This window comes from Meleagris gallopavo, chromosome 4 (assembly GCF_000146605.3).
Source record: "Meleagris gallopavo isolate NT-WF06-2002-E0010 breed Aviagen turkey brand Nicholas breeding stock chromosome 4, Turkey_5.1, whole genome shotgun sequence".
In the NCBI taxonomy this organism is placed as follows: domain Eukaryota; kingdom Metazoa; phylum Chordata; class Aves; order Galliformes; family Phasianidae; genus Meleagris; species Meleagris gallopavo.
In genome coordinates, this window is record NC_015014.2 from 31,641,177 (window position 1) to 31,654,325 (window position 13,149).

Sequence of the window (13,149 nt, forward strand, 5' to 3'; positions counted from 1 at the left end):
CCGTTACTAAACTGGGAAACAGCCTACATTATTTGCCAGGCCCATCAGAACGACCTTGCAGATGCTCAAGATGCAGTTATGTATATATGTGATTAACCTACGTATAATATCATCTCCTCAGCACACATGGAAATACTAAAAGTATAATAATGAGTAGGACAGGTCAGAAATTTTACATCAGAGCTCCTTCTATTTATATATTTATTTATTTTATTCAAGACTGTGCATTTCATGTTTCAGTTGGAAATTCAATTATCTGTGAAAAGAAACTGAAAGATATCCCCACAAAAACAAACAAACCAACAAAAAACAACAAACCAAAACAAACAAAAAAACCCAACAACCTAAAAATATATAAGGGTGTGGTTATGACGATTAGTGAAACCTGTGTTGGGTGCTCTATGTGTTCCTCTTGATCTTCAGGGTGGGGACTGGGTACCCCCATGGAGCACCAGGTGGGTCAACAAGAGAAGAGATTGTATGGTATGTATGGTTACTAAGTCAGGAAATCTAGTCTAGGGATGATAGGGATGATATGGATATAAGGCATCTATACAAAAACTTTGGTAATGTTTTTTTCAATTCAAAAATTTTTTATTCATGAATTTCATGTTTTAAGTTTTAGGTTCAGGTATATTGCGTAGCCTTTTCAGTTTTTATCTCTGTGATTTCATGTGGCCATAATGTTGCACATTGATTATTGTTTTATTTTAGTTTAGTTTTAGTTTAGTTTTCCCTAACTTCTGATAGTAGTTATTGTTGAAAATCTAACATACTTGTTGCATTGTGAAACAATCACTGTTTTTGTAGGACAGTTGCTCAGGAACCCTGAAAAACCGGTTGCCATTTTCTAAAGCTTTTTCTACATCTGGTTGCAAGCAGAGCAGTGAAATCTTTCCTTTGTTATGAAGAAAAGAATGGGGATGGGAGTGAGAGAGAGGATGAGAAGAAAGTGAAACTCAGCCAAGTGCACTAGGTCCCCTTGGGATTTAATGGGCAGCTTATAAGACTTCATGCACTAAAGGATTGATTGGCAAAAGCTGTGGCAGTCTTCCTAAGCCAACTCTGACAAAAGCATCCTTATTCTGCCTTTGAGCTAGGTTTGGTTTTCTGTTTTTGTGTGGGAGAACAGAGTGTGCTATATTAAAGGAGCAAAACCCTTGAAAATTAAGTTGTCTGAGATGCATGCTGCTTTTTCACTTGTGATTTTGAGAGGACAGTGGAAGTGCTGGATTTTTCATCTTTCTGTAATCTCAATTTTACATTGATGGTGAACCTCATCTTCAGGAATAGAGCATAGAATATGAAAGATTGTTCTTTATGTAAAAACAGCTTGAGAAATCTTCTAGGAGACCTAATACTCACAGTTACTCAAAGTGCATTGCTAAGTAGCAGAGTTATCTTCTTTAATTCTGCTCAGTACTGTACATTTTTTACTTTCATTCCTTGTTGCCATGCATTCACCTGGGATGCTTGTTAATCTGGTATTCCTATTATCAGCATACTTTGAAAGAGACTAGATTTCCACCAGAAATCTTGACATATATGTAAATCTCCCAGTTAGGAAAAGATAAAATACCACACGTTGGTGCCTATAGGTCAACCACGTGCTATATAAAATAAGGTTCTGTGTAGCTGAAATAAATGAAAAAGAAAAATCATCAATCCATTAAAAAAAAAAAAAAGAATGTATTCTTTAATGAACAGTCCTTTCAAATCAGGTCTGTGATTAAATACTTTCTCGGAGTGTATATACTAAGTAACATAGTATATCTCTGTGCTGAGGAGTGGCTGCAGACTACTTCAGAGATACTTTGTTTTCATCACTGAAATGTCCACCTTTGCTTGCTACATAGTTCCCTCTGGGAGGAGGATAGAGAAAAACACTTTGTACTGGATCTTATGCTCTTAGATTACTTTGCAGTTTTCTTCGATGTGTGGGGCTCTGGGGGGGGGGAGGGGGGAGGTACTGCACATCTTTTGTTTTCCATTTTCCTTCTGGGGTCTTTGAGGCCCCTTCCAGCCCAAATCATTCTTGGTTCTATGATAATGCTCCTTCTTGATTGCGCCGTTGGGCACCATAGCAGAATGTCCATGTGTTTGCTGCTGGTGTGAGGTGCTGCCTGAGTTTTGTGAAAATAGTCCCTTATGTGCAAACACTGGAATAGCTCTTGTTAACTGCCAGAGGTGGAATCCCCAAAGATATATTGTAATGGGCATATTTGAATGAATTTCTGCAAGTTCAGTAATGTAATTAGGAAGCAACTACCTGTGTTGAGCCCTCAGATGGTGCCTCACTGGGGCTTGGTAAAATATTTACATCTCAAACAGAAATTCTGTGAGATTTTGTATAATTTTCAGCTGCTTTGATAAAGTCAAGAATTTTTGCTGTAAGAAGAGAAAAATATATTTAGCAACTGTGATGTGGTTAATCACCTTGTTTGTGTAAATTACAGGGTCATTTCTGAGCCACTGAAGAGAGACAGCTATGAAAAGAGTCCAATGCAAACAAGTCTGTATCGAATGAAAAATTTCCATGAAAGAAGTACTAATGCTTATTGGAGAAATAATGGTTAAAATTCATGTAGACACTCCTCTCCAAATGCAGAAAACCCCATCAAAATCTGAAGCTATCCAAGAGAAAGTGTTATAGCCCTCAGGAAAAAGGTGAGACAACTTTTCAAGTGTCTAGCAGAGCTTTGTGCATTTGTTCTCCTGCAGTGAAACAGAATGGGAGGAAGTATTGTTTAAATTATGTGATAAGGTGGTGGATCCACCCTTGTTGGGAAGGGCACTATGACACCTGTGACCTTCTTCCACTTGCCTTCCCTGGCAGACAGCAACTCTCCTATGCTCTCCTGTCAGCTTACTTTAATTTGTGGAATTAATGTCTTGCAAAATTGTGCAGTTGTCTGTGAAGACATGGGACTGACTTCAGGGCAGGGTCTTTGTGTCTCTGTAGAAAAGCTTGTTTTCCCTGCTACACTGGGTCTGGCCTAAAAACTTTCAGAGTAGCTTTCTGAGAATGTAAGCATGCCCTGGGCTCAGCAGGATGTTGCTGAGATATCATGAAATTGTTGGTGTCCAATCACACATGTGTTGTTTGATAAGAGTGTATGTTTACCATATCAGAATACAGGAGAAATGATTCTACTTACTGTGTATTTGCTAGCCTGTGGACAGCGTCTAAATGCTCAGGCATTTTACTCTATTTACATGATGAAGAAGTAACTGAAAGGAAAGTCATAGGTTCTTCTATGCTCTATCTTTTAATCCTGGGGAGAATTTGCCAGCTTAATTTGTCTGGAGTTGAACATTCAAGAGCTTTAAACATGAGTGATAAGGGACTTCTAGAAAAATTGGCGTGCTAGAACAGAAAGTTTTTAATGTTGAGGGACTGTACATTGAATAATGTTGTGAGACTTTGAAATTTAGTGTTTTTGTTGTTTTTTTTTAAATTTTGTTTTCTGCAACTTCTGAATTCATCTTTCTTTTCAGGTGTCAAGGATTTTCCAATAGTTATGCATTTGATTATTTTAAAATTGAGGGTTTTGTTTGTTTGTTTTTTAAGCCATAGGCTTACTTAATTTTCTAGTCTGCCTACTCTTTGTCTTTGTTCAGAGCATAGCACTTACAATTAGTATTTGGTACCTACACCGTGCAAAAGTCTGTGTGATTAAATCTTTGATAAATATATTATTTAGATAGTTATATGCACACATATGCAGTGTTAATATATGAGTTCCTGACTCCCTGCTGGAACTTCCCTCCTGACTGGGAGTAGGGAACCTCAGCTACAGTGAAGTGAGTGTTGAAATTGCAAGTGGTATTTATGGTCAGAACTTCCTTCATTAGAACCTTTCAATCCAAAGAGTCAGTCAGTCTGGTTGGCTGACACACTGAAAACTGAACATCATCAAAATTATTAAAATTCCTCCCCAGTCAGCCAAGTGGATGTATATTTCCACTTCCTCCACACCCCAATTTGTTCTCTTTTTCTGAGGTGTCAGTAACCAGTCTGTCAGCAGCCCAGTCCAGTCATATCTGCACATGAAAAATATTCAAATTAACAATAAAACACACCTCAGCTGAGGTTTCCTTCCTAGTACAGCACTATTTAGTACAGAGTTTCTTTTTAGCAGCTCATTTGATGCTGGACGCCTGACCTCTGCTACCATAATAGCTGTTAATGGAAACTTCACCTCCTGCAAAGATAAGATGGATTTTTGGCAGCTGTGAGAAATTATGAAGGGTAAGAACAATCTTAGATGGAATCAGAAGAAAAGGAAGCATATGTACCTTGAGAAACACTCAGCTGGTTTTCATTATACACCAAGCCTGTATTTATTACAGCGACAAGCCAAGAGATAGAAATTGATAGATCTCTGCTCTCTGACCAAGGAGGCTGGTGTCGGCTTGATAAATCCTTCCTTTCTTCTAGATTGTACATGTACAAGTGACTAGAGCTATTCAAAACTACTGAGAGTCTGTCTTGCAAATGTCTTCTGAGAGCCTTCTTTATCATGTTTTTCTTTCAGTGTTGCTCCCTTGTCTTTAGCTCTCCTTTCTAAAGTGGAAAGCAAAAGAAGTAAAACAAGAGTTGTTTCTTTTTACATGAGTAAAACAAGTTGTTTCTTATTACAACAATTTTAGTTGATTGGACATCAAATAAATTAATAATTTCTTTAAAATTCTTTTCACTAGAAACTCTTCCTAAGAATGTGCAAATGCTGAGAAATACCTCAGAGCACAGAAAAGAGTAATTAAAAATCAGAATTTGAAAACTCAATCATTAAAAGTAGTAAAAAAAAAAGTAAAAAACTGCTCTTGAAAAGAGACTGGTTTAAAAAAAGGGGAAAAATGCTTGTCAGGGAGAATGAGAATTGTTTTGTCTTTTATTCAAGTCTGGAAAACACAAGAACTTGCTGAGCTGTCACTAAAGATAACTAGACAACATCTACCAACCAGAAAACGTTTGAATATGTGACTGAAGGCACTGCAAAGGGAGCTAAATGAATCAAGTGAACATAATGCCATGGCAAAAAACAAACAAACAAAAAAACCATTTAGTTACAACTGAGTAAACATGGAAATATGTTGCTGTAAATAAGTGTGGGGCTTAGTTACAGGTTCTCCACATTTGAATTGAAAATTGGGTTATACAAATCAGATGGGAAAGCCTTTTGGAATTCTTTCTGAAATTAACTTCTAGATTAAAGGAGTGGGAGACAGGAGTTGTCTTTTTAGCTTATCCAAAAGGATGGGAGTTGAGAGTATTTCAGAAGTTTCCATTATACTTGTTTGGTCTGTTGCAGCTGCTCCTGGAGCACTTTGCTCCGTTGAGATCATAGTAGTCCATTCTGCACTCCTCTGGAATAACCTGTAAAAAATCATGGTGTGCTGTGTAACTGCCACCAGTACAATCCTCTACTTTTTCCATTGACTGCTGAAGTTGTAAGTGCACACTCTATTGTGGTAGAACTTAAATTGTTATCACTGCTGGAAGTGCCAAAATTCAAATCAGAACTTCAGTAGTGGTTTAATACTGGCACACTCTTCAAGTGCTGAATGATTGAAAGTTGCATACATCCTCATCCTTTGGAAACAAAGCAGTATATGTAGGTAGAATATAAGATGGTGTCAGGATGGAGCAGAATTTCCTCTTCTACAATAGCAATTTAGTTTCTTTCTCTTCTTTAGGCATATTTAAATATGGGGAGTAATAACTCATGAGCTAAATTACTTCCACCTGTGTTCTACATGCCCAATCCCATGAAGAACTGTCCAAGTTAAGAAGTTTAACCTTGTTCTCATAGAATTTAAAGCTGAAAATTTTAAATAGTGAATAGTTCCATGTTAAAAAACATTGCAAATGTCCAAATCTCATTTAATAGATGAATTTAGTCATGCATCACAATAGTTCATGTGTTATATGAGCACTAAGCAGAGTGCAGTAAAAGGTGACTATGAATAGTTCTGAAATCACTGTGATGGTTTTCCTTGACAATTTGTTTAATTTTTTCACAACAAGTAGTTAAATGATGAACTACTTGGACATAGGTCTGCAAGAGTACCCAATTTCCAATGCAAACAAGACTGTATTACTCCCTCCATTTTTGAAGATCTGAGCCATTGGTTCTTGAAGTTTTCTGGTGACAGCCTCATCAGACTTTTTAGGCAGAGATATGTGGAGGAAATTACATCTACTGGAACTGGAGTTACTTCAGAGAAGTAGCTGTACAAGGGATAACTGCTGGCACTTCATTTCAAATCGCTAAAAAAGAAGGAAATTCTTAACAGACTTCAAAGATATATGCATTTTTAAATTATTTTTAGATGGAACTCCATTTTGCTCTTTTGCACCCTTCTAAATTATGGCTGGAATCTTAAGGAAGTAATTTTGTTTTCCGGTCTATGAAAGCAGCCAGTATATTTTTAGAATACAAGATAAAAAGCTTCACTATAGTTTTTTAAGAAATATGTCTTGCTGGATCAGCTGTGGAATAAACTGTTGCTCTGCAATTCCATCGTTTATGGAATAGTCATTATTATGTTGCTAAAAAGAACTTTCATTTTAAGTCAGAGTATCTCTTCATTTACTTGTACAGTTTCTACTGGAAAACTTTGTTCAGCCGTTATTTTTAAGCCACTGTTATCTCAGTATAAGAAGCAGAGTTTTAGCATAAGAGAAAATTAGCTCACAGGAAATGGAACCCTTAATAAATTTTTAAACGTTGAGTTATAAATGGTGTTTAAAAGCTATATTTGCTTCCTAAGTATGACTCTTACCCTACAAGTAGTGACCCATAGTATTGCATTGGTTTATATTTCACTTCACATACTTTTTTAATCACCTAAACTGGAATATTTTGTTTAAGCTTACTCTTTGCTTGACTAAGAGAGACAGGCATCTCTTGGAGGCTGCATGGTCTTAGCTCAGAAAACATTTTAAAATGGGGTGAACTGCCCCTGGACATTCTTCTTCCCATTCTGTCTTCCCTGACAAGGTCTAGGTTTAGAAATAGAAATGTGCAGCCATCCTTCAATACAGAGGCTGTGTGTTTACCACCTCTAGTAAGGTTTTATTTCTAGAATAAATGACATACACACACAGACAAAGACATAAAAGATCCACAGATGCTTCAGAAGAAAAGACAGGCTTGTGAGAGCTGCATAATGTTTTCTTGTAATATTTGCAAAACTGGAATAGTCACAGAAAAAGATGCTCAGAAAAATCATGCCAATAGCTGAAGACCTTGCAAAATCTCTTGGTTCTGCAAACCAAAACAAAGATATGACATAAGCAGACTCCTGTAAGCACTTTCAGCAGCCCAGGGGAAAACTATGAAGTTTGGCCATTATGTACTTGCTTTTTATACATAAGAACGGGCAAAGAAGTTTATGTATAGTGTCTCTGTTAATATATCAAATAGTTTTGACCTCAATTAGGGAGGTCCCTGACTGTACTTTTGTTGGCATATGAAGTAGATAGCACTGTTAAGCAATTGGAATACCAGTGGTGTAAATGTGTCCTAGAATCAGCTCTATTAGAGTTGACTATTAGCTGTGCCAAAGCTCAGAGAGTTTTTATGAGATGCAGAATCCTTAAGGCTTCTATATCAGCTCTTGCATGTGGTTAGAAATTTAGAGGACACAGATGATGAAACAGAGAGATGTCTAGGACTTCTGTGTGTCCAACATTTTGAGCTGCTCTGCTTTATGTTGTCTTCCCGAATTCAGCAGAAATCTACTCTTGTGGCTCACAGTCTGTTTTAGTATCTCTAAATGAGTTGTTGGTTTGAGCAGCATGTTTGTCACATGCTAAGTAAAAAGGATCCTTTAAACTTCATATCACACTAATTTATTTGTGACTGTATCTCAAAAAATTTGCTACTAAAATCAGAGTTGTAAAAATATATCGGATTTCAGCCTGAGTTCCACTTTTGCAAAGCAGGTACAGGCATAAAAACAAAGATTTAAAGTATGTGTAAGATTATGTTTGCATTTAGCTGCATTTATTTGCTATGACAACAGTGAAGAAGGGAATTGGAGTATCTTTTCAGTTGCAAGCAAATAAGTATCTCTGTACCCTTTAAGATCAATACATTTTTTCACCAAGGTAATTTTACATCTTTTGTCGGATTAAGGTATTTTTGTAAATCAATAAATAAATAAATAAAAACAGACCCAAACAAACAAAAACAAAACTACAACAAACACACACACACACACACACACACACACACACACACAAAAACCACCTGTACTGATGTGCAGTAGGTGAATAAATTATGTTGAATTTCATCTGATTTGCTTTGCCTATGTACATTAAATTTGTTCAGTGTGGTTGAACAGGTTAGGATTCATGGTTCTCGTATTTATTGGGTCTAAATATTGCAACACAGACTCTAACCACATGCCTTCCTTGAATATAACCCCAGGATATCTTCCACGTGGACATTTAAGAGATCTATTGGCATGGTTGTGTTTTTTTTTCCCCTAAATAAGTCTTTAAATGCCTTGAGTATATGGCTCAGCATCTCTGATTGCCTATGGGGATTATTTATGGTCCAATTTGAGTTTTCAGACATAATGAAAGCTACAGACTGGTCAGTTATTTGTTATTTTTGTCTGTTAGTCATGAAAATTTCTCTGAGTAGGTCTGTGTCATGATATGGCAATCCACATGTCAATATCTTGAATGGAATATAGAAAGAGGAACAAGCACCGTCATACTGCAATTATTTCAGCGCATGTTTTTGTTGTATTATTTTTTATTTTTTTTAATTTTAAGTGCATCTGTATGTTTTTGTCTTAGCTAATGTCTGGTAAAAACTAGAAACATTAAGTTAAAAAAAAAAAATGCACAAACAGGCTACTTTCCAAGAAACAGAAGCAGTTGGAGTATACAAATGGGACATTTTGCTAAATGAAAGAAGGAGATGTTTAAAATCAGACTTTCCATTTAGCAAGAGCAGTGTAATTGTAGACATGATAAAAAAAATCCATTAAGTAGCTTTTGAAAGGTCTGTAAACAGCTTTTGAAAAGGGGGATGTCCATTTGGCAGGGGTAATCCTATTAATAGGAGATTTCTACAATACTGTATAAATTCTTCTGCTCTTGTCTTCCCCTTTCCCATTTTATTACTATTCATATTTGGGTTGTAGAATTTGGAAGAAGAGCATCATTTTTCTTCAACTTGACACTTTTATTTCTTTACAAGCTGAAGTTTATCAGTGAAGACAAAGTAGACCAGGAAAGATGGGAAGTCAAGAAAGTCAGGCTGAAGGAACTTTCCCAATGAGCATAAGGATATTTGAGAATGTCAGTAGTAGGACTTCCTGTTGAAGCCTCGGGCATTGTTCTAAGGAAACTGTCTGATTGCATACCGTCATCCTGCTCTGCGCTTATTTATCCACAGTCTCCATAATCATTTGTTTTTTTGCTTTGTAGGCACAGTTCTCTCACAGCTATGAGTGTTCTACTTTACTGCTTTGCCTAGCCACCTGATTTCCAAAGTACTGATACTGAGAATCATTCTTCTAACAAAACAGTGCAACTGAGATGAGAATCACAGCATGTATATTTTCTGATGTGTACGTTATCATAAATTTATGGTCAAGAAAAAACACAAATCTCACTTACTAGACAGTATTACATGTGAGTGTGTGGTATCAATAAGGAACTAAAATGTCAGGGCAGTAAAGATGCCGTGAGAGAACTGTGAGATGACTTGTAGAGATATGCTAGTGCCTTATGTTATTACCGACTATCTGAACTGAGGAACTTGTAAAAAATGACTAGGTTGTTAATCTTATCTATCTAGTCTTACAGTAAATATTTGCAGCTGCAGTTTAAAGTTAGCATTCTTTGAATATACAGCCTGGTGCTTATTGCAAATTTTAGACACTAAGAGAAGAGCTTTGCAGAGTTAGAATTCTACTGTTTTGTATTTGAAGCCTTCTAAAGTGGGAACAAGCAGAGGTATGATTCTTGAGATTTCTTGTATGTAAAATGAGTTCTTTGCACTGAGGTTTTTAGTCCATTAATTTGATGTATATATATATATGTATATATGTATATTAAATAATGTAAGCCCATTATTTAATACTAAATAACGTGAATCACCATTCACTTTGGAACCAAGTTACATTTTAAATCGGCTGCTCAACAGAAAAATGAGCTTTAGTTGAATTTATGAAGTAATAAGCTTTTTTCTAGTAATTGTGGTGAGGCAAAGGAGGAGCAATTGTTTGAAGCGCTGATCCTGATTAGTTTAGAATTGTAAGGATAATACGCCTACAACTTTAGTCCTAGGAATGCCTCTGCATTTAAACAGCAGAAGAAAGTATATATAGAATGGAAATAAAACAAACCTAGATTAGATTACATGTTCAGTAGTCTTCCTAAATGAAAATAAAGAATTGGAAGGATAATAAAGAAAAATCCTGGTAACAAATGCAAGAAAGCAATAAAGCATGTATTAATGATGAGGGTATCAAATACAGATAAGAAATTTCCAGTTTAGGAAACAGAAAACCACACAGATTTCCAGTATCTAATGTATTTTTTTAATATCGAAAAAAATGTCTGTCTGGTAAAATTTCCTAAAGGCAAAGTAATAACTGAGGTAGATCTTGAGAACAATCTGAATGTGATAAGTACAAATGTGATATCTTCCTATGAGCCTTGAGATGCTTTCACAATTCAAGAGACAGAGAGTTTGTTGGGAAAATGAGTGGAGCCATGAGGGAGGCACATCTTCAGATGTCGCTCCCCTGTGCTTCACTAAATCTGCATTAATTCACTCCAGCTGAAAATCTGCTCAATGCTTTCAAGCTTGCATGGAGTTATTTGTGTAGAAAACAGAGTTAATGTTTGCAAAGTGCTTTAAGAGACTGAGAACATAGTATTGCTAATAAATCACACAAAATATAAGGTTAGAGCAGCACTTTCATGATAGTGCTCTAAGTGAAGAATGATTCCCTCAGCCTCTGTGGGATAGAGCTACCTCGGGATAAAAGAAAACTGAAATATTATTACATTACAGATTTGAATTTCATTGAGTTCTGTAAATAACACTAGCCCACTGGGCCACAGTATGTTGATTGCTTTTGCTCTCTATTTTCCTTCTTTGTGTAAGAATACAAATATGAATAAGAAGATCTCTGAGTTGATTAACTAATTCTTCTGTGAATGACACTGATCTTTATGGTTGCTTCCATCGCATGTTGCAACCTATAGAGTTTTTGTAAATTTAAGTCTTATAAACATCTTTCAAAAACAAATACAGATAGTAAATAAAATCAGTGGTGATTAAAAAAGTAGAAGTAATATAATTTTAAATAAAGTAATTATTAGAATATATGCAAGGTGAAGAAAATGAACAAGAACTTCTGTTTAAAAGAGGAAGAAAAAAAAACACAAACGTGCGAAGTTTTCTATCTCCAAATCTGTAGTATTTGCATTTTTATGTTATAATGATGGTAAAGTTGAAAATACTTTATCATAAAATTGGCAGTAGGTAGAGGGAACAGTAATCTGTTTTTATATATACGCTTACTTTTATGAAAAAATGAAAAAAAAAACTTGTTCAGTATTATTTCTAGTAAAAAATCTCTACTCTTTCAATTTGAGCACTTCAATGAATTACTGGAGAGAGCACTACAGAGAAAGTGCTGCACGCATGTGACCTGTTTTTATTTTTATTTTTATTTTTTAAAGGGTAGCATGGATTTAATTGAAAAATAAAGCTGAATCTCATCTACTTTTGAGAGATAATGGTGCAATTACCTGAGTCTTGCAGCTGGCTGATGTTTTCCACGCAAATGTGAAGTGTTTTCATAAAGATTTTGTGCTGCGACTAATTATCTTCAGGAAATAGCCTTGCTGTAATTGGCAGCCTAAAATGGAGTTATTTAAGAAGGTCTTCGTGGGACAGCAAGCTTCCCTAGTGGAGAAATTTAAGGTGATGGCATATTTATTTTGAAGAACACTGTTACAAATTTGATCTCCCCTTATACTGTGTTTAATATTAGGAAAAAAAGAAAAAGAAATGAAGTACATTTATAATGAAAGAATCCATAGTCGCATATCTATCTTACAAAATGTCTAATGATTCCATTATGAAAGAAACAGACTGAGTCCTATCTAACTCATGGTAGTGCTAGATGCAGTTATTAAATAAAGCTTAAAAAAAATTAATAAAAATCAATAAGGGAGCAGAGCAGGTCCAGCAGATTTTAAGTTAATAACAGTTTATAAACTACTGGAGTTTCTTCCATATAATTCTTCATTAACCGTAATGTTTTACAAGGAATTTTGTTTTATCTTAATATGAAGAACCACACTTTTAAATCTTTGGTAATATTTATCTGATTATGTCATAGATTTGGATGATTGTATGGGATGAAATGAGATAAAACAGAAAAACAATGCCAGAAGAAAACTTGTGTTCAGCTTAAAATAGTTGCATTGAAAAATAAATAAAATTAAGTGTTAAAAAATTGATGTGAGTTTAATTTGTAGATTTCATGAGAGATAAGTATTTGTACAGATATTTTTGCTTTTATTATGAAGTTTCAAGTTGGAAATATTCCAAGTCAATTATACATGAAGTTGATTGTGTTTCTAAAGCACTTAGCTATTATTTGTAGAAAAGAGGAGCAATGAAGATTCCACCTAAAAATCAGAATGGTAGGTTGCAGAGGAGTGGCACACAAAATGTAATTAAAATATAACAAAAATAATAAGCTTTTTTTTTGTTTTTTTGTTTTTTGTTTTTTTTTCTCCCATTTAGGTTGCTGAAAAGATGACCATCTTCTGGAAGGCCACCAAGAAAGGTTGAGTTACTTTCTTTTAATTTATCTCCAAGAAATTAAACAAAATTATGGGATGAGAGGGTGGGAGATGTGGATAGAGCTGGATTACTGGTTCACAGTGAAACAAAATGATCTACGGAATGGAACTACTCCCCTACGAAGACAGGCTGAGAGCTGAGAGAAGGTGCCAGGGAGACTTTAGAGTGGTCTTTCGGTGTCTAAAGCGAGGCTATATGAAAGAAGGGAACACAATCTTTAGCAGGGTTTGCTGTGATAAGACAAGGGGAAATAGTTTCAAACTAAAGGAGGGGAAATTTAGATTAGGAT

The 13,149-nt window shown here is 35.4% G+C and overlaps 1 long non-coding RNA gene across 1 annotated transcript in view; it reads left to right on the forward strand.

Moving 5' to 3' along the window:
• Positions 1-13,149, forward strand: part of LOC104910702 — a 110,789-nt gene that overhangs the window by 74,340 nt on the left and 23,300 nt on the right. The window contains exons 12-14 of the long non-coding RNA XR_004159583.1: positions 2,457-2,667; positions 11,726-11,969; positions 12,801-12,843. This is a non-coding gene — a long non-coding RNA (uncharacterized LOC104910702). The remainder of the gene's footprint in view (positions 1-2,456; positions 2,668-11,725; positions 11,970-12,800; positions 12,844-13,149) is intronic.